Source organism: Eleutherodactylus coqui, chromosome 3 (genome assembly GCF_035609145.1).
Source record: "Eleutherodactylus coqui strain aEleCoq1 chromosome 3, aEleCoq1.hap1, whole genome shotgun sequence".
NCBI lineage: Eukaryota > Metazoa > Chordata > Amphibia > Anura > Eleutherodactylidae > Eleutherodactylus > Eleutherodactylus coqui.
Window position 1 is genome coordinate 153,141,013 of NC_089839.1, and position 21,142 is coordinate 153,162,154.

At 44.3% G+C, this 21,142-nt stretch overlaps 1 long non-coding RNA gene across 1 annotated transcript in view; it reads left to right on the forward strand.

Moving 5' to 3' along the window:
- The window catches only part of LOC136621117 (uncharacterized), a 47,249-nt gene extending 39,689 nt beyond the window's left edge, over positions 1-7,560 (forward strand). Inside the window, exon 6 of the long non-coding RNA XR_010791215.1 lies at positions 7,322-7,560. This is a non-coding gene — a long non-coding RNA (uncharacterized lncRNA). The remainder of the gene's footprint in view (positions 1-7,321) is intronic.
- Positions 7,561-21,142: the final 13,582 nt, after the last annotated feature.

Here is a 21,142-nt window from a genome sequence, read left to right on the forward strand (position 1 = left end):
CTCCCCATCCGAGGAATCTTGAACCCGAAGAAATACCTCCATCACAAAACTCCTCCCCGGGCCCCCCCTCGCCTTCCCAGGGCAGCTCCAACTCCTCCCCAAGAAGCATCGGAAAGAGAAACGTCCAAGAAGCCTCCCCAACCTCTCCCTCATCCAAAGGCCCCGCAGTAAAGAAGAGTCAAAATAACAAGCCTTTAGAACCCCTGCAACAAACAGACTCCACAAATAACCTCCAAGCTTACCCGGACTCTGAGAGCTCTTTAACCATAAACGCTCTGAAGAACATGTTGATATCGCTACAAAAAGACATATCCAACGACATTCAGAACTTATCAGGACAACTACAATCCAACATAGACCATCTAGCTACTCGAACTGACCACATCGAACAAAAACTAGGAGAATTTACCAAAGCCCACAATGAGCTGGTGGATGCTCACGGTAACCTAGAAGATGAAGTGGCTCGGTTGCGGGAAAAAGTCGTTGACCTAGAGGACCGATCCAGAAGGAACAATCTCAAATTCAGGGGAATCCCGGAGAACGTGCTCCCTCCCGACATTCCACAATATCTACTTAAATTGCTACAAATGCTCCTCCCGGACCTTCCTGAAATAGAATATGCGATCGACAGAGCTCACAGGATCCCGAAAGCACGTTCCGTCCCAGAATCCGCTCCAAGAGACATCCTGGCAAGGATCCACTTCTACAAAATAAAGGAAGAAATCCTATCCGTAGGAAGACGTAGGGGCATACTGCCGGCCCCATAGGAGCATATTCAAATATTCCCAGATCTGTCAGCGGCCACTCTGCAGTCGCGTAGACTATTCACAGCAATAGCATCAGCTCTACGAGAGGCCCACATTAAATATAGATGGGGATTCTCAACCAAGCTTCTGTTCTCCAGAAACGGAACTCTCCATGTTGTGACTTCAGTAGAGGAAGGCGCCTCTCTCCTGAAACAATGGGAAGTCCCCACTCCTCAGAAATCCCCGAGGACGGCGGGGAATTCACCTCCCAGAGTTGAGCAAGAATGGTAGACCGCAAACAAGCGTGGCAAACACGCGTAACTGGGAGCCTTGAAAAGGCCTAGATCTATTCCTGTCCCTTTCCACTGTGGAGCCCGAAACAGATGGTTCAAAATACCACCCCCCCCCCCCCCCTAAGGTTCATTCACCCAGCGCCCATCGGCACTGGATGAACATTCTTTTGACTTTGTTTATTGTTGATGTTTATTTGCAGGTTACTGCCAGTTATAAAAATGTTCCCAGGAGGTCCTATTCCCACCCTTCCATTATCCCAAACATGACAAGACGACACGACAGCCCAACTAACGCACCAGTAGCCAGTCATGCCAATTAACATTTCTTCTCTAAATGTAAAAGGTCTGAATAGCTCATATAAACGGAGTATGCTCTGGAGACAGGCTGTTAAATCCCACTCTGACATTTTCTTTGCACAAGAGACTCACTTTATAAAAAACAAACCCCCCCCCCCTGCAACCACCCCAAATTCCCACATATTTTCTTGGCATCCAGTGGGGAGGGAAAAAAAGAAAAAAAAGGAGTAATGATAGCCATAAGCCAAAAAGTATCATTCTCCCAAAGAAACATATACACGGATCCAGCAGGCCGTTTCTTAATACTGACATGCGAGATTAACGCTACCATATACACCCTTGTAAATGTTTATTTCCCCCCGAATAGACAAGCAAAATTCTTTAAACATGTCCTGTCAGAAATGGCCAAAATCCGCGAGGGTAATCTAGTGATTGGAGGAGACCTGAACTCAGTGCTAGATCCCGAGTTAAACTCCACGGTGAGAGGCAGAGGCATATCACCCATTGTCCTGATTATTCACTCAGAGGGGCTATATGATGTATGGAGATGCTTGCATGGATCGGAGAGAAACTATACCTTCCTCTCCGCGCCCCACGCATCCTACTCTAGAATAGATGTATTCCTGCTGCCGCACAGGGGTCTGGAGAGCACCTTACAGGCTGAAATCGGAACGTTTTCATGGTCTGATCATGCCCCCTATATCCTTGTCCCTCTGAGAAACATTCAGCTACTCTCCAACATCTCCATGGAGATTAAATGAATATATTCTAAACCTCCAAGAACACGAAACGCCTCTCAAAGAGGAATTAGAGGAATTTTTCGCCAACAATATAGGCTCGGTCCCAAACACGAACACGGTATGGAACGCCCACAAGGCTTTCATGCGAGGAGTGCTCATAAAACTTGGAGCAAGGGCAAAAAGAAAAAGAGATGAGGAATTCAACACCCTGATGGACAAAATCAAATCATTAGACTCCCTAAACAAAAAAGAACCATCTACACAAAAAAACAAAATACCTGCTTAACCTCAGGGCCAAACTCCAAAACCTACTAGTTTCTAAACATGACACTCCGTTCCTAAAACTAAAGATGCAATTTTACGCACACGATAATAGGACAGGGGCCTTACTAGCAAAACAACTTAAAGAACGCAGAGCAAAAAAAAAAAAAATCAAACATTTGCTTGACTCTACTCTCAAGGCAGGAAAATTTCCCATCCCCAAAAGATTGCAAACATGTTCGCCGAATACTACTAGTCCTCCCTATATAACCTAAAAGACAATTTAAACATTTACCACACCCACAGCGAAGAAATACAAAATTTCCTACAAAACATAAACCTCCCTTGCCTCTCTCCTGAACAACTAGAAAACCTCTCGGCCCCAATCTCCACACAAGAAGTGCTGGATACGATTAAATTACTAAAACCGCACAAATCCCCTGGCCCAGACGGCTTTTCCAACGGTTATTATAAAAAATTTGCACCAATCCTAGCCCCCCATTTGATGTCCGTGTTCAATGGAGCGATGAGAACCGGCTCCTTCCCATCGGAGATGTTGGAAGCCCTGATCGTCACTATCCCTAAACCAGGGAAGGAGAACACATCCCCGGCCAACTTTCGTCCCATCTCCCTCCTGAACACGGACGTAAAAATCTACGCAAAACTTCTCAGCATCAGACTGTTCTCGATCCTTCCCCTATTGGTAGCAGCAGACCAGGTTGGTTTTGTCCCCCAGAGACAAGCTCCGGACGGTACTCGGCGATTCTTGAATCTTGTCAGGGTGGCGGAAAGGAATGGAACCCCCAGCACTTCTCTTGGCATTAGATGCTGAGAAAGCATTCGATCGCAGTCACTGGGGATTCCTGGAAGCCACCCTGGGAAAATTCGGCTTCTCAGGGCCCATTAAAACTGCAATCCTGGCTTTGTATTCAGCACCATCTGCTAGAGTCTTTTCTTCAGGATGCCTCTCCTCGCCATTTACCATCTCCAACGGTACAAGGCAGGGGCGCCCCTTGTCACCCCTAATATCTGCCCTGATTATGGAACCGCTGGCGGAAAAGTTTAGAACTAATCAGAATATACAGGGAATCAAGGTTGCATCACAGGAACACAAAATCGGACTATACGCAGATGACGTTATCCTAGCCATTACGAACCCCATCCCTTCCCTGACACAAGCCCAATCCACACTAGCCCAGTTTGGCGAGGTCTCATATTATAAGATTAATAACGCAAAATCCAAAATATTAAACTTAGGCTTAGACGACAAGACCACCCAGACTATCACGGAAAGCTTCCCCTTCTCCTGGTGTAAAGACTCGCTACCATACCTAGGTGTCAACATAACATACCTCAGCTCCTTGACATTTTCTAAAAATTACCTACCACTTATACAGCGTATCTCGTGTATTCTAAGTAAATTCCACAAACCCTTCATCTACTGGGCCGGCAGAATAGCAGCGGTTAAAATGATGATCCTCCCCCCGCATACTATACGTCTTCAGGACTGTAACAATCCCGACCCCACCCACTTTATATCAAAACTCCAAGCCCTTATCAATCAATTCATATGGGGAGGACCACACGCCAGAATTAAATTCTCCACCCTGGCAAGACCGTACAAAATAGGAGGTATGCAAGCCCCTGACATCAAGCGATACTTTGCAGCAGCCACACTAGACCAAATCAAACACTGGTGGATCCCCGCATCCCCCAAGAAATGGGTGAACATAGAAGCAGCATCCTTGGGAACTCCCCTGATCTCCCTTCTTGGAGTGAACCCCCCTCCTCTCCCACCCCATACCCTACCTAGCATTCAAGTGTCAGTCCAGATATGGAACCAACTGGTCTCCTCGACACTGGACAGGGTACCGATCACACTCCTCCCACTGAGATTTTTGACATCCATTCTCCCAGATTTTGAATATAGGACGTGGGAGAAACTTGGAGTCAGGAAAATCGGAGACCTCTATAGAGAAGGGACCATTATGGACTTCCCTACAATAGGTAAGACATTAAAACTTCCCAACAAACTAAGCTTCTCCCACTTAAGATTAAGATATGCAATACAATCCCTGGACGCCCATAACCCCATATTCCCTAGAGCGGCTTTTGCTTTCTTCTCGCTCTCAACAGGGGTCTCCGGAGGCATATCTACCTTCTATGAAAACTCATTCTCCCAGATCGCCCAAACTAAATCCACCCACATGACACTCTGGGAACTTGATTTTAAACAAACATTTAGTCTGGAGGAGTGGGGCCGGGTGCTCTCATGGACCAAAAAAATTTCGCATGGCATCTCGCACTGGGAGTCTTCAGAAAAGATATTCCTACACTGGTATCTTACACCAGCAAGGATATCTAGAATGAACCCCCTAGTCTCGGAGGCTTGCTGGAGAGAGTGCGGTGCAAAAGGTACCTATTTTCACATGTGGTGGCTATGCCCAGTCATACGGTCCTTTTGGAACCTGGTATTTAACCTCATATACTCCGTCACAAACCAGCACGTACCCCCGACCCCACCCTGGCCCTCTGCTTCTTGAAGACGGACAAATTGTCTCCCTTCTACTCAGCCATCACCTCACATATTATTCTTGCATCTCATCTAGTAATCGCCAGGCACTGGAAATCAAAAGAGGCTCCCTCTAATTTAGAGGTCAGAAACTCAGTGGAACTTACTTTCCACCTAGAGGAAGCTTTCTCACGCAGATTTGTCTCCCGTTCTCCCCAAAGGTCCTTCTGGGCAACCTGGCTGGACTATACAAGCAAGAATCCCCTATAGATAGGACGAGAACTGGAGAGGTAAATAACGTTGAGGTCCTAAACGGCCGACACAAAAGATAGCGACACCCCTCTCCCTTATCAAGTCCAGGCAACCCTACACCCCCATCCCCTCAACTTTACCAACCCTCTCTTCCCCGCCCGGGCTACATACCCCCTAACTTCCAAACTCAGACCTACAATGCAGAGATCTTTCAACGCAACCCAAGAACAACTATCTTCCTGGCAGGGGAAAATTGTACCTCCATTGTTCTTTTTTTTTTGTTGTTGTTGTAGACAAATGTTACTTATAATCTACTCCCTTTTTTTTCTTCTCTCCCTTTTTTCTTTTTCCTTCTATATTTACAAAGTTTTTTTATATATGTATGTATGATTCGGTTACAAATCTGCACAGCTACGATCGAGGCTCTCCTATCCAGGAGTTTCAATAACTATGTAACATGTTAAATTCTGTGTAAAAATTCTAATAAAAATTCAATTATAAAAATGCATATAGATTACACATATCACAAATCTTGTAGTCATGTATCATATGCACAAATAATATGATATGGATGGCAAATCGCAAAAGATGTTAAATATGTGGTAGGTACTGGTGCTCCAAATTTAGTCCTTTAGGGCACGTTGTGTCCAATTCATGAATCCAATATAGGTCTTTTTTCTTTAATGCCAAGTCACGATCACCACCCCTAGGAGATACCGGGACGTGGTCGATTATTCTAAATTTAAATTGGCTTATGCTATGTCTGCATTTTGTGAAATGTTGAGAAACGGGTAAATCCATGTTGCTGGTTCTAATCGTACTCTTGTGCTTCACCATCATCGTCCTCGCCTCCTTGGTGGTCTTGCCCACATAGGCCAGACCACACGGGCATGTGATGAGGTAAACTACGAATGATGAAGCACAAGAGTACCTCGCCTGGATGTCATACTTGTGGCTATATAATGGATGCCTAAGATGGACCCCTTTGAGGAGGTTCCCGCAACAGGAACACCCCAAGCATGGGAAATTACCCTTTTTCACGGGAGCCAGAAACAATTGGATATATTTTTCAGGTTGTACAAAATGTGAATGGACAAGGGTGTCACCAATGTTCCTTTCCCTTCTCTAGGCCATCACAAGCATTTTCTAAAATTCAGGGATCCCTATACAACCATTCCTGAGCAGTGGCCAATTTCGTTTAATTATAGCAGCCACCTTAGTGCTACTGATATCATGCTTTGAGACGAATGGCATCCTACCAAGCTCCTTTCGTACCTTGGGGATCAACAGATCTTCCTGTACAAGCAACCTTGTTTTAGAAACCATCTCCTGTAGCAATTCCTTAGGATGAGAGTAATCTTTGATTTCTGGTTTGCTAGAAATCAGCGATGAACGAACAGTGCGCGATGGCAGCACGTTTAGATGCAACGATTATCGCTCAAAAGATGGCTTTTGAGCAAATTTTGAGCAATAATAGTTGTCTAAATGGGCCTTTACATTATCTTTACCTCAGTCTATACTAGGTTAAATGTATTCAAATCACAGTTTGCCCGAAGGAAATGAATACCTTATGAATCCGCCCAATTATTTACTATTGCAAGATAGCTGTTAGTAATTGTGGTTTTATAGCTATTCTATTTCATATATTGTACACTGTATATGTGTTAGGTGCAGCATGCATATCCATTATTCTAGTGCACTGTATGTAGCTCAGATAACTACACGGCGGCACTGAATATAATGTCTTACCTATTGAGCGCTGTTTACTTGTCTGATATCAGTAGACAATCATACGATGTGAACACAAAGTGGCCGCAGACACGCAGAGCGGCAATAGCTGTGGTGTTCAGGTTAGACCACACTCAATATTAATAGAAAGAAGTACTGACTAGCCTTCCATAGCCCCACCCCCATCCCCCATAATGTGTGTGCATGTTATATGTTGGCACTTAATATACAGTAAAGAAACGCCCATATAAAATGATCCCGTTTTAGACATGAACTGTGAAAGAAGGGAGAAATCTAATAGACCATGTTACCAGGATGACAGCCATTTTGAATGCTGCCATCTTAGATTCAACTTCAGTTTTTCCAATGGGGAAGTAGGTGTGTGACGCATCAAATTTGTAGACCATTTTACCAGAAGAACCATGGTGTGTTTTTATATTACTGTAACATTATTTGCTCTCTTGTTGAAACAGTGAATTTTATTCTGTACAGGCAATGTGATTGGTGGCGTCCAAGCAGAACATGTTGAGATCATCTTCATTTTGGAGCACATCATTGCAGAAGATTTCAACCAATGCCACCCAAGCATGCCTCAGATTACCCATAGTGCAGTTGCCAAACGTCTTTGTCAAATTCTCTTCTATTGCCAATAAATCAAAAGCTGGGCTAGTAATAACCACTGGATGTAGCAGCAGCAATCACTGTTCTGGCCTCGTTCAGCAAGAGCCCACAATGCATCACTCATCCTCTGTCTCAAGAATATGGGGTTTAGCCATACCACAATCAGCAAATGTTGTCTACCCATAAATGGCACCCTTACAAAATTCAGATACTGCAACATCTGATTAAGGACGACTCAGACCATTTGGATAGAATTTGAAAAATGGGTAACCGCATATCAAAATAAACGCTCGCTTTCTTTATCAAAAAAGGGGAAAGAACTAAAGTTTATCAATTGTGTGCCCAATATAAAGTAAACATATGGAAATATATTTTTTCTAAAAATAAGGTACAGTATTTTTGCACATATTTGAGATAATGCAGTTAAAAATGTTAAAAACTAAAATGTTTTTCAAAATTTTCCCAATTTAGGCACTTTTAATAAATATACACAAATTCTATTGGTCTATTTTTACCACCTAAGTGAAGTACAATATGTGAAAAAAAAAACAATGTCAGAATCACTTGGTTATGCAAAACCTTTACGGAGTTATTTTATGTTAACCCCTTAGTGACCAAGCCTGTTTACGCCTTAATGACCAGGCCAAATTTTGCAAATCTGACACGTGTCACTTTAGCATGGAAAAAGACCAGAAAGGTTTTGCATATCCAAGCGATTCTGACATTGTTTTTTCGCCACATGTTGTACTTCATTTAGGTTGAAAAAAAAGACCGATAGAATTTGTGTTTATCTATTAAAAGCGCCAAAATTGGGAAAATTTTGAAAAAAATCGTCATTTTTTCACATTTCCAACTGCAATATCTCAAATATGTGCAAACATAATATAGAAATTTTTGCTAAGATTTATATTTCCATCCGTTTACTTTATTTTGGGCGCACATTGGAAAAACTTTCGTTTTTTTTTTTTTTTAACCATTTAGGAGACGTACAAATGTAACATTACTTTTCAGCATTTTGAGGAACACTTTGTTTTCCTACACCAATCCAAGATTGGAAAGGCTCATAGGAGTCAAAATGATAGATACCCCCACAAGTGACCCCATTTTAAAAACTACACCCTTTAACGTATTCACTGAGGGGTGTCATGAGTATTTTAACCCCACAGTTTTTTTTTCAGGAGTCAATGCAATTTAGAAGAGAAAAACAAAAATTTCATATTTTTGCAAATATGTCATTTTAAAGACAGGACTTTTTTCTATAGTACACATGAAAATTAGGATTTGCACCCCAGAATGGATACCCCTGTTTGTCCTGTGCTCAGAAACATACCCATTGTGGCCCTAATCTTACGTTTGGATGCACAATGGGGCCCAAAATGAAAGGAGCAATCGGTGGCTTTCGGAACAGAAATTTTGCTTGAAGGAGATTTAGGCCCCATTGCCCACTTGTAGAGCCATTGAGTGACCAAAACTATGGAGAACCCCCACAAGTGACCCCATTTTGAAAAGTAGACCCCTTAACGAATTTATCTAGGGGTACGATGACTTTTTTGACTTCACAGTTTTTGAATGACTCTAAGCCAAGCCGAAAGAAAAAAATTACAATTTTCATTTTTTTGGTAATTCTGTCATTTTAAAAGCAGTTTTTTTGTACAGCACATATATGAATGAAGACTTGCACCCCAAAATGGATACCCCTGTTTCTCCCGTGCTCAGAAACATACCCATTGTGGCCCTAATCATATGTCTGGATGCACAATGGGGCCCAAAATGAAAGGAGCAACCGGTGGCTTTCGGAACAGAAATTTTGCTTGAAGGAGATTTAGTCCCCATTGCCCACTTGTAGAGCCCTTGAGTGACCAAAACGATGGAGAACGCCCACAAGTGACCCCATTTTGAAAAGTAGACCCCTTAACGAATTTATCTAGGGGTACGATGACTTTTTTGACTTCACAGTTTTTGAATGACTCTAAGCCAAGCCGAAGGAAAAAAATTACGATTTTCATTTTTTTGGTAATTGTCATTTCAAAAGCAGTTTTTTTTGTACCGCACATATATGAATGAAGACTTGCACCCCAAAATGGATACCCCTGTTTGTCCTGTGCTCAGAAACATACCCATTGTGGCCCTAGTATTACGTCTATATGCACAATGGGGCCCAAAATGAAAGGAGCAACCGGTGGCTTTCGGAACAGAAATTTTGCTTGAAGGAGATTTAGTCCCCATTGCCCACTTGTAGAGCCACTGAGTGACCAAAACGATGGAGAACCCCCACAAGTGACCCCATTTTGAAAAGTAGACCCCCTAACGAATTTATCTAAGGGGTATGATGACTTTTTTTGACTTCACAGTTTTTGAATGAATCTAAGCCAAGCAGAAGGAAAAAATTACGATTTTCATTTTTTTGGCAATTGTGTCAATTTAAAAACTGTTTTTTTGGAAAGTGTACATAGGAATGAAGACTTTCGCCCCAAAATGGATACCCCCATTTGTCCCGTGTTCAGAAACATACCCATTGTGGCCCTAATCTACTTAAAGGAAACATAGCTAGGCCTATAATGGAAGGAGCACCCGTTGGATTTCAGGGTACAACGGAATAAATTCCAGTCCCCATTGCCCACATGTAGAGCCATTGAGCGTCCAAAACGATAGAGAACCCCCACAAATGACCCAATTTTAAAAACTACACCCCTTAACAAATTCATCTAGGGGTGTACTGCATATTTTGACCCCAAAGTATTTGAATGAATCTAAGCAAAGCAAAAGGAAAAAATTACGATTTTCATTTGTTTGGCAATTTTGTCAATTTAAAAACTGGGTTTTTTTTGTACAGTGTACATAGGAATGAAGACTTGCACCCCAAAATGGATACCCCTGTTCGTCCCCTGTTCAGAAACATACTCATTGTGGCCCTAATCTACTTACAGGACACATGGCTAGGCCCATAATGGAGGGAATGCCCGCTGGATTTCAGGGCCGAACTGAATAAATTCCAGGCCCCATTGCCCACTTATACGGAAAAAAATTTGACTTCCTAAAAATAATCCCCCCCCCCCCCCCGCCATCCCCATTTTTTGGCATTCCCTAAATATTAGATAAAGGTAATAATATAAACTGCGTTTTATGTCCGAAGACAGGGGTAATTACGGAGGCTGGTTGGGCTGGGCACATGGGGCAAGAAAACCGGGTATCCCCCCCCTCCTCTCATGTATTTTGGGGGGTATTTCGTAACCTCAGCGGCGGGGATGGGGTGTAGAAAGTGGCGCTGTGAGGCTTTGTAATCTTGCTGCGGTGCAGCGGTCTCACAGAGAAGGCGCTCAACAAGCTGCTCCTGGAACTGCAGGAAGGCGAGCGTTCCCGGGGCTTCTTGTAAATTACGGATTACTGGTAGCGGTCTGAATAACGCCGTGCTCACATAGCCGTAGGCGGAATCCGCTTGCCGAGGCCTGCAGCGGATTCCAGCTGTGAGCCCGACTGTGACCCTGCGTACGGTTGCGTAATGTACTGCGCATAACTGCCTACTCACACAGGCGGTTTTTTGTTTGCATTTCCCGCGCCGTCGCTTAGAGATGACTCGGGTACCCGCAGCCCGTACACAATGTGTTTGCATATGGGGTGCGAGTATATCCGCGGTCATAGAGCACAAAGGGCTCTAGGTCGCAGATATCCGCGGTAAAATATAGCATGCCGTGTTCTGTTTCTGCGAGTGGATTACGTAATTCCGACCCGCTAATTGGGGGGAATTGTGTAATCCAATGCATGCGATTCATCCGTGGATTACCGCTGATCAAGCGCATGCAGAACCTGTAATTCCTCTCCGGGCATGTGTGACCGGCCTAATGTTAGTTCGCTACTTTATCACGTGACCGGGGACCGCTCAGCGAGGCCACCGGTCACTGCTCCAAGCACTCAGCGACCGTTGGTCGCTGGGAGCAAGGAGATTTAAAATTTCCTGGGCTTCCCGGCTCCTGCGAATGTGTCCGGCATTTTGCCGGCGGGCGCATTGCGCAGCAGCCGGAAGGGTCCATGGAGGATAATCGCATCTGGATTCAAATGCGGAAGCCTCCGAGAAGATGTTTCATCTCCCCCAACCGATCGCATCGGTGAGGGGAAATGAAACTGCCACTTTTTAAAGAACTTTCACGTGATCACCATTATGCATTGGATAACGGCGATCACGTGACCAGTAACCGCATACCGCGGCTCCCCGTGACATCTCCAGGCTCTTGGCTACCTTTTGTAGCCAGCAGCAGGGAGATTTTATATTTCTTGGGCAATCTTTCACTTTTGCGCATGCGTCCGCCATCATGCTGACGGGCGCATGCGCCGAAGCTGGGGTAAGATCCGCGGATCAACATCCCACCAGGGAACAAATCCGGGACCTTGGGTACGTAATTTCATCCCCCCTTACGGATACGATCCATAAGGGGAGATGAAACTTTAACTTTTTAAACTTTTTTTTACTTTTAACTTTTTTTTTTTTTTTACTTTTTAACTTTATATGATCACCGTTATCTGATGGATAACGGTGATCATATGACTGGAAACCACATACAGCGGTCTCCTGTCATATTTCCCTGCACTCGGCTATCTGTGACAGCCGGGTGCAGGGAGATTTTGAATTTGCCAGGCTCGCCGGCTTCTGCGCATGCTCGCCGCATCGGCACATCGCAGAAGCCAGCGGGGGGTCCCGACACCGGCCGGAGGACATCGGCGGACCTGAGGTGAGTATTTTCACCTCCCCTCATGGATCCGATCCATGAGGGGAGGTGAAACTTTTCTTTTTTTACACTTTTTTTCACTTTTCCGCGATCGTCGTTATCCGTTGTATAACGGCGATCGCGGTATCGGGGACCGCTCACCGCAGTCCCCGCTGACATCTCCTGCCTCCCGGCTACCTACAGGAGCCGGGAGCCAGGAGATTTTAAGTCTCCCGCGCCGCCGGGCCTTCTGCGCATGCGGCTGACGTAATGCCGCCTGGCGCGCATGCGCAGAAGGACGGCGCCCGGAGCATCGGGACAGCTGGGAGTCGTGCGGCGGACATCGGTGAGTAACTTCAGCTGCTCCGATGGATCCGATCCATCAGAGCAGCTGAATCTTTAACTTTTATTGTACTTTTAATTACTTTTTTGCGATCGGCGCTATCCATTGCATAGCGCCGATCGCAATGCCAGGGGGGGGGGGCTCCGAACAGCCCGGGATGACAGCTCCATGCTGTCAGCTACCTGCGGACACCAACAGCATGGAGCTGTCACGTCCACAGCCCGAGGGGCATTATTCTCTGCAGGAAGCATGTTTTTACGTCCTCAGAGAATAAAGCCCACTCCGGGAGGACGTAAAAACACTATGGGCTGGTCGTTAAGGGGTTAAAGTGACACATGTTTTTGATTTCCCAAATTTGGCTCCATCACTAAAGGCAACCCCAAAACACTGAACCAATACACAGATCACGAATATATTTTTTAAAAAATCTTTATTTATCAATCATATTAAAATATTTCTATTTAAAAAAGAGAGTGCAGCCATCACACAAAAACAGTACATCATCAGTAAAATATGCATTAGTATAATGGTTGATGTCCCATATGTGTGTTACAATGTATAAGCAGCATCATATCACAATACATTAATAGCAGTCACATGTTACCACGCAAAATAGATGAACATACTTATACCATATCAAGCACAGACCTAGATGCACACCCCATCACTAAGGCGCAAACATATACAGATAAGCATAAACAGACTAAATGACGGGGCACAACTAACTCTGGTGGCAGGATTTGCAGACATCATGGTTTTAATGGGCTTTATTTAACCCCTTCATGATGCGGCCCCCCCCCCCCCCTTTAAAAAAAAATAAAAAATCGTAACTCCTTTATTTATCCATCAACGTCGCCTTTTGAGAGCTTGTTTTTTGCGGGATGAGTTGTAGTTTTGAATTGTGCTATTTAATGTACCATATAATGTGTAAAATTTCTAAGTGGAGTAAAATGAAAAAGAAGAACAGCATTCCGCCACCTTTCAGTGCATCTTCTTTCTACGGCACACAAACTGCAACAAAAGCGACATAACTTTATTCTATGGCCCAGTACGATTGCTACGATACCAAACTTGTTTTTTTTTTTTACTATACTTTTTTTTTTCAGAGACATTTAATTTTTTTAAATTATTTTCTGCCGTCATCTTGTGCGCGCAATAACCTTTTTTATTTTTCTGTCGACGTACTAGAGCGAGGGCTCATTTTTTGAGGGATGTCCTGTATTTTCGGTTAGTACAAATTTAGAATACATACGACTTTTTGATCGCTTTTTATAGCGTTTTTTCTGGGAGACAGACAGGGTGACTGAAAAAGTGCATTTCTGGCGTTCTTTATTTTTTTTCAGATGACGTTCACCGTGCTGGGTAAATAATGCGCTACTTTGATAGAGTGGACTTTTACGGCCGCGGCGATACCACATATGTATTTTTATTTTATTATTTAGATTTTTTAAATTATAGATATGGCAAAAGGGGGTGATTTTTTTAAAATTTTTTTACAACTGAAAATACTTTATTGATCTTTTTTTTTTTTTTTTTTTTACTTTACATTCAAGTTCCCCTGGGGGACTACAATATGCGATGATTTGATCGCTCCTGCAGTATGACGTAATGCTACAGCATTACGTCATACTGCAATTTTAGCAGACTGCCTATCAAGCCACCCCACGGGGATGACTTGATAGGCAGTCTGCTAAGGCAGCCCTGGGGCCTTTCAGAAGGCCCCCGGCTGCCATGACACCTGCACGGCTCCCCCGATCTCACCGTGGGGGGGGGGGGCTGTGCAGGACCCCCGAACATTGTTCGGGGCATTTAAAGGGTTAATAGCCATGAACAGATGATCGCGGCTATTGCCCGCGGGTGTAAGCTGTAATAAACAGCTGACGCCCGCGCTGTATGAAGAGTGGTCGCCCCGGGACCTCTCTTCATATATACCCGACGCTCCAGGACGTAAATGTACGTCCTGGAGCGGGAAGGGGTTAATACCGGTAGTACGCTGCAGAATTGCAAAGTCTAAAATTTTAGGCCAGAAGATGCATTCTTATGTGTTTCCCAAACTTTATACCCGCACTTTTGGACCCATATCATCAGATACCAACAGAGCATTGTACACAGCTGTGCAAGATGAGCACATACACCTCCCACTACTGTAACCTACTCCTAACCCCTTAGTTACTTTCCATATGAGTTTTCATGTCCTTGGTGTCTTGGCTTTATTCTACAGGGCCGTAGAAACACGCCGACCCTGCAGAGTAAAGCCCCAGAGTCGGTGCATGTGACAAGTTCCTGCTATTGACTGTTATTCGCGTGCGACCCCCAGTCACACGATCGTCGTTCTCCAATGGAAAAAGGTGACTGCATAAAAATTCTAAAAACGTTATATAAAGTTGAAGCTTCATTTCCCCTCATGGATCGGATCCATGAGGGGAGATGAAACGACTCACCTCCGTCCTCCTTGATGTCGCGCGGCGGTTTGGTCCTGCAAAGACCTGACGCAGACTTCTGCGCATGCGCAGAAGGTTGGGGGGGCCAAGGAAATTTTAAATCTCAATTTAAAATCTAAATTTTAAACAGAACGCAGCATGTTCTTCCGCAGATATCCGTAACTTAGGGCCCATTGTACTCTATGGTTGTGGATATACCTGTACCCCATATGCAACTACATTGTGTATGGGCTACGGGTACCTAAGTGATGGCACAGGAAATGCAAACAAAAAAAGTTGTTCTGCGAATGACCGCCTGTGTGAGTACGCAGTTATGCGCAGTAGATTACGTGGCCAAACACAGGGCCATGGCCAGGCTCACAGCTAGGATACGCTGTAGGCCTTCGCAAGCAGATTTCACATATGGCTGTGAGAGTCTGGCATTATTCAGATCGCGCCCTCCGCCCAAAAAAGTGTTGTGTTTTCAGCTAGCATGGGAGAAGGAGGGATACCTGATTTTATTGCCCCATGCACCCATCCCAACCAGGCCTCAGTAATTACCCTTGTTTTCAGACATACCATGCAGTTTACATTCGTAGTTTTATCTAAGATTTAAGGAATGCCATAAAGGGCGGGGGCGAGAGGGGGGTATTATTTTTAAGGAGTCAATTTTTTTTCTCCACAAGTGAGCAATGGGGCCTGGATTTTATTCAGTTGTTCCCTAAAATCCAATTGGTGTTCCCTCCATTATAGGCTTAGCCATATGTCCTGTAAGCAATACCCAATGGGTACGTTTCTGAACAGGGGTATCCATTTTGGGGTGAAAGTCTTTATTCATAGGTATGCTATACAAAAAAAACAGCTTTTAAAAGGACACAATTGCCAAAACAATTAAAAATTTTTGCTTCTGCTTTGCTTAGATTCATTAAAAAACTGTGGGGGTTCTCTGTCGTTTTGGCCGCTCAAGGGTTCTACAAGTGGGCAATGGAGTCTAAAGCACCCTGAAGCTAAATTTCTGTTCTCAAAGCTACCCGCTGCTCCTTTTGGTTTGGGCCCCGTTATGCATATGGACATAAGATTAGGGCCACAATGTGTATGTTTCTGAAAACAGGACAAACAGAGGGATCCATTTTGGGGTGCAAGTCCTCATTTTCATTTGCACAATAGAAAAAAAACCGTCTTTAAAACGACCTATTTGCAAAAATATGAAATTTTATTTTTTTCTCCTCTTAATTGCATTAACTCCTAAAAAAAACTGTGGGCTCAAAATACTCATGACACTCCTTAGTGAATACATTAAGGGGTGTTTTTTTTTATTTGTGTCTGACACCTATATGCCTTTGCAATCTTGGCTTGGTGTAGGAAAACTAAATGTTCTTCAAAATGCTAATAATTAATGTACCGTATATACCGGCGTATAAGGCGACGGGGCGTATAAGACGACCCCCCAACTTTCACCTTATACGCCGGTAATATAGTGTAAAAAAAAAAAATCATTACTCACCTCCCCCGGCGTTCTGTCGCGCTCCGGCAGGATGTCGCTCGCTCCTCGTCCCCGGCGCAGCATTGCTTTCTGAATGCGGGGCTTGGAATCCCCGCCTCCAGAAAGCTAATACACACGCCGTCAGCCAGTTACAGCCATTCAATGACAGCATTGAATGGCTGTGATTGGCTGAAGGCGCACGTGGCTTCAGCCAATCACACCCATTCAATGATGTCATTGAATAGTGTGATTGGCTGAAGCCACGTGCGCCTTCAGCCAATCACAGCCATTCAATGCTGTCATTGAATGGCTGTAACTGGCTGACGGCGTGTGTATTAGCTTTCTGGAGGCGGGGATTCCAAGCCCCGCATTCAGAAAGCAATGCTGCGCCGGGGACGAGGAGCGAGCGACATCCTGCCGGAGCGCGTCAGAACGCCGGGGGAGGTGAGTAATGATTTTTTTTTTTTACACTTTTCTTTTTGTATTACCGGCGTATAAGACGACCCCCGACTTCAGAGCAGATTTTTCGGGGTTCAAAAGTCGTCTTATACGCCGGTATATACGGTACATCTCCTGAATTTAAAAAAAAAATAGTTTTTCCAATGTGCTTCCAGAATATAGTAAACAGATGGAAATATATTTGTACAGTGTGTTTGCACATATTTGACATATTTCAGTTGAAAATGTGAAAAAAAATTCAAAATATTCCCAATTTTGTGCTTTTAATAAATATACACACATTCTATCAGTCTATTTTTGCAACCTAAATGAAGTATAATTTATGGTGAAAAAAAACAATGTCAGAATGACTTTGATGTGGCACATGTCAGATTTCCAAAATTCGGCCTGGCTTCATGAACATGGAAGCATTTACAGCTGCTAATACAACCGCAACACTGAAACCAACCCTCCATGCCAGGCACACTGTCACCCAGCACTGTCCCCAGAGTTTTCTTGCACTGTCCCCGTCTCTCTTCCTCACTGTGACTCAGTGCTGTGCTGCCGCCACACCCTCAGTGTCTTCTGCCGCTGCCCAGTGCAGGGAGGCCAGTGCTCCCTCACTGTCTGCCGCCGCCGCCCAGTGCAGGGAGCCTGCCGATGGAGAAGACGCTGTGCCACCAGGGAAGCCGCTTTTAGTGACTGCCAGGACCTGAGAGGGGGGCATGGCCGGCCTGTCAAGCAGCCTGTATCTTGTCACCAGCCACACTTCCGGTGGTGACAAGATACAAGAATACCCAGCCAGAGAGCCGCGGCACCCCGGTTGGAAATCACTGCCTTAAGTGAACAAGCCAACAAGGATTTTTTATTACTGCTTTATATGGACGACCGAAAAGTGAACAATTCTCGTTTGTTTGGTAAATTGGCTGCACTTAGACTGAACGATAATATAGTACAGATAACACTACTGGCCTGGTGACCCCCATGAAACCTTCTCTACTGATCCTGTTCTGGTATTTTTTTTAAAGTGCAAATTAATCACATCCATGTCTGTGCCTTGTCATAAGTATGTGTGTGTGTATGTACACATATACATGCCTCTTTGGATCTATTTCATTATACCTGAGGAAGAACCACTAGAGGTTCGAAAGCCCGCAAATAACATCATGTATTTTTGGTAGGCATTAAAAAGGTATCATATCCACAAGATTACTTGGTTTCTCTTGCTGGGAACAATCACAGTTTAGACTAAACAATTTAGTTTGAACAATAGTTCCTTTCAAAAAAAAAAAAGAAAACCCTTAATGTGGGTTCCCATGGCTGCTGTAAGTCTGACAAAGGCCTCGACGTCTGCCATGTAACTCAGTCAACTAGGCAATGCCTCCCACAGAGTCTACTAGGCTACTTCCATAGGCTTAATAGAATGCATTACATAAGTAGGCATGAGGGATTAGTGGAATCCGTTTTGGAATAGGGACGATTTGAGCAAAATCATTGCGACTCGGGACGGCCGTTTCCGACTTGCATTAAAGTCAATGGGAATAAAAGTCATGTAAACAATTTTGCCCTCCAGGTCTTCAATGCAGCAAAAGCTCCCCCCAAATTGCAAAAGAATAGAGCCGCACGCCCTGGAAACAATGTGCTCCTCTCAAATATTGATTAAAAAAAATAATAAATTTAGTGAACAGTGGTGTGGTGGTCATTTGTAGCACACCGATGTCACTGAAAACCAAAATAAAGCCAACATAGGGTCTCCTAGATTGAAAATTATGCCAAGGGAGAAACCAGGTGTGCAATGCCATAAAATTTGCAAAAAGGACCAATTCTACTAGGTGAACAGGCCACCCAAGCATGGGTCGTCTCCAAGGAAAAGCTGTAGAGCTATAGCTATTTCTTGTGCTTTAGAAAATGTTTGTTTTTGGGGAATGAGGAGGAAGAAATAAGGAGGAAGCAGGAGGAGAGCAGCAGAACTACCACCCTCAGCAACGGCACATGTAGGGCAGGATGTGCTGCTCATGGAAACGAGCTATAGCTCAGTGTTTCCATATTGACATTTTCCATTTAGGAAAGAGGGAGTAGGATAGAAGCACCACCACAACAGCTCCTTAAGGGCAAAGTGTGGTCTTCAATACAAAACTACGTTCAGTCATTTGTAATTAAAAATTGCCAGAGTGCCAACTAATCAGTGGAATCTGTGATGGGGAAGGGGATACAGAAGTCAGATGAAATCCAAGCCTGGTTAATTTTTATAAACATCAGGCAATCCAGATTGTCTATGGACAGGTGAATGCGTCTTCAGTTATCACATTTCCAACTGTGCTGAACACCCTTTCTAATAGTACACTGGCAGCAGGGCAGGCAAACCCCTCTAAGGCATGTTGTGCAAGCTCTGGCCACTCATCCAGCTTAGACACCCAGAAATCAAAAGGGGCTAAAGCCATGTCTGTGTACATCCATCTAAGTGCTGACAAACTCATCATGCATAACCACTGCCTGTGCTTGCGAGACCTACCCTGTGCTGCTGCTACAGGCTGCAATGGGCTAAATAAAACTGCCACACCCCCGTTTATACTTCTCCTGCCAGAGGTAGTGGTGCTGCTGCAGCAGTTTCCTGCTAGCCCCCCATGAGATGCAATTCACTGTGGATGAATCCCTGGGGAAATCCGCTGTTCAATCTGCTTAAACAGTCTGTTCCTAAACTGCTACATTTCGAGGTCCATCTCCACTGCCGGAATGAGATATGTCATTTTGGCCGTGTACTGGGAATCAAGTAGGGTGGCCACCCAATAATGATCTGATTTTTTATGTGGCCTATGCAATGGGCCTTTTGCAAGCACGGCAGCATAAAAGCACCAATATGTCTCAAAGTGCCTAAGGGTGATGGCTTACATTGCTTGGGGATAGGCCTAAGAATATCCTCTGTGTGGTCCCACCCTGCACATATAATAGCCGAAAGTGATGGAATAGCCCCATCCCCTGCCTTTAGCTTATTATCAATCTCAACTTACTCCGTCTCTTCATCTATACTTCTTCTATTGGTGGAGTTAAGTGTTGGAAAAACCACCCCTTTCTTGCCTAAAGCCACCCTCCCTGAGGTGTTGAGAAATGGCAGACTGGCCAGACAGGTGGTTGGTATCTCTTCCTCCTCCTTTGACAACTACTCATGGTCCCCGAGACCCATTAGCACCTGTTCCAGCAGAAAGACAACAGGGATGGTCATACGGATGAGTGCATCATCACAACTGACTATTGTGGTTGCTTCCTCAAAGTAGGCTAAAATGGCACAAACATCTTTTATCTGCAGCCACTCCACTAACGATTTAGTTTATTTGTCGCTCCCTGATAAGGCTTCTTATTGAATGAGAGCTGGAAGTTGGGAAACATTGACCACAGTGTAATCAAGTGCCCCTCAACCTGTACCCCTGTTATTCGGTCTGGTTTGTTAGTTAGTACTAAGTCCAGAATGGCCCTCCCTCTCGGTTCCTGCACAAGTTGGGTAAGGTAGTTATCTTTAATTGTTAATGTGGTCTTAGCAAAATACACAAGACCTTCATTGAAAAAGACGTCTGAGTGAAAGCATATGTTGTTCTAAAACCCCTATATACGGTTTAGCATTGATAGTGCCTTTCACGATAGGCACTGATGATATGGGGTTGCGTTAGAGATGTAGACTTTTGACCTGTGCGCTGATAGGGTGTATGGTCCTTCACCTCATGAATCCACAGGACCTGGAGTCCATGGTTTCCAAAAAGAATTTCAAATTTTGATTTATCTAACCACAGAACAGTTTTCCATTTTAACTTAGTCCATTTTAAATAAGCTTTTATTCAGAGAAACAACTGGTATTCCTGGATTGTGTTGAGATACAGCTTCTTCGTTGCAGGATACGGCTTTAACTTGCATTTGTGGATTGCTTGATGAACTCCCTATGCAGGGAGTTGCATTACAGCATGCATGGTATGCAGTCCTAAGCTCTCACTCACAACCTGAAGCTTGCAAGTTCAGTCCCTGCATTGTTTACGTAGCCGGCTCAAGGTGGACTCAGCCTGCCATCCTTCTGAGGTTGGTAAAATGAGTACTGATGGGGTGTAATAAATTACCTGAAAGTGCTGTGGAATAAGTTGGTGCTATACAAATAACAAGTGTGTCGTCGTCCCCCTCCCTCGCCAGAATTTTGCCTGTTTTTTAATGGAGTGAAGCCTGAGCACTTGTAGATTGCGAGTATTCAATATCAACTGTCAGCCTTATCCCTTGTGCACCTGAAGTTCTCAAGATGCTTCCAAATTGGTTGGGATATTCTTTTTTTTT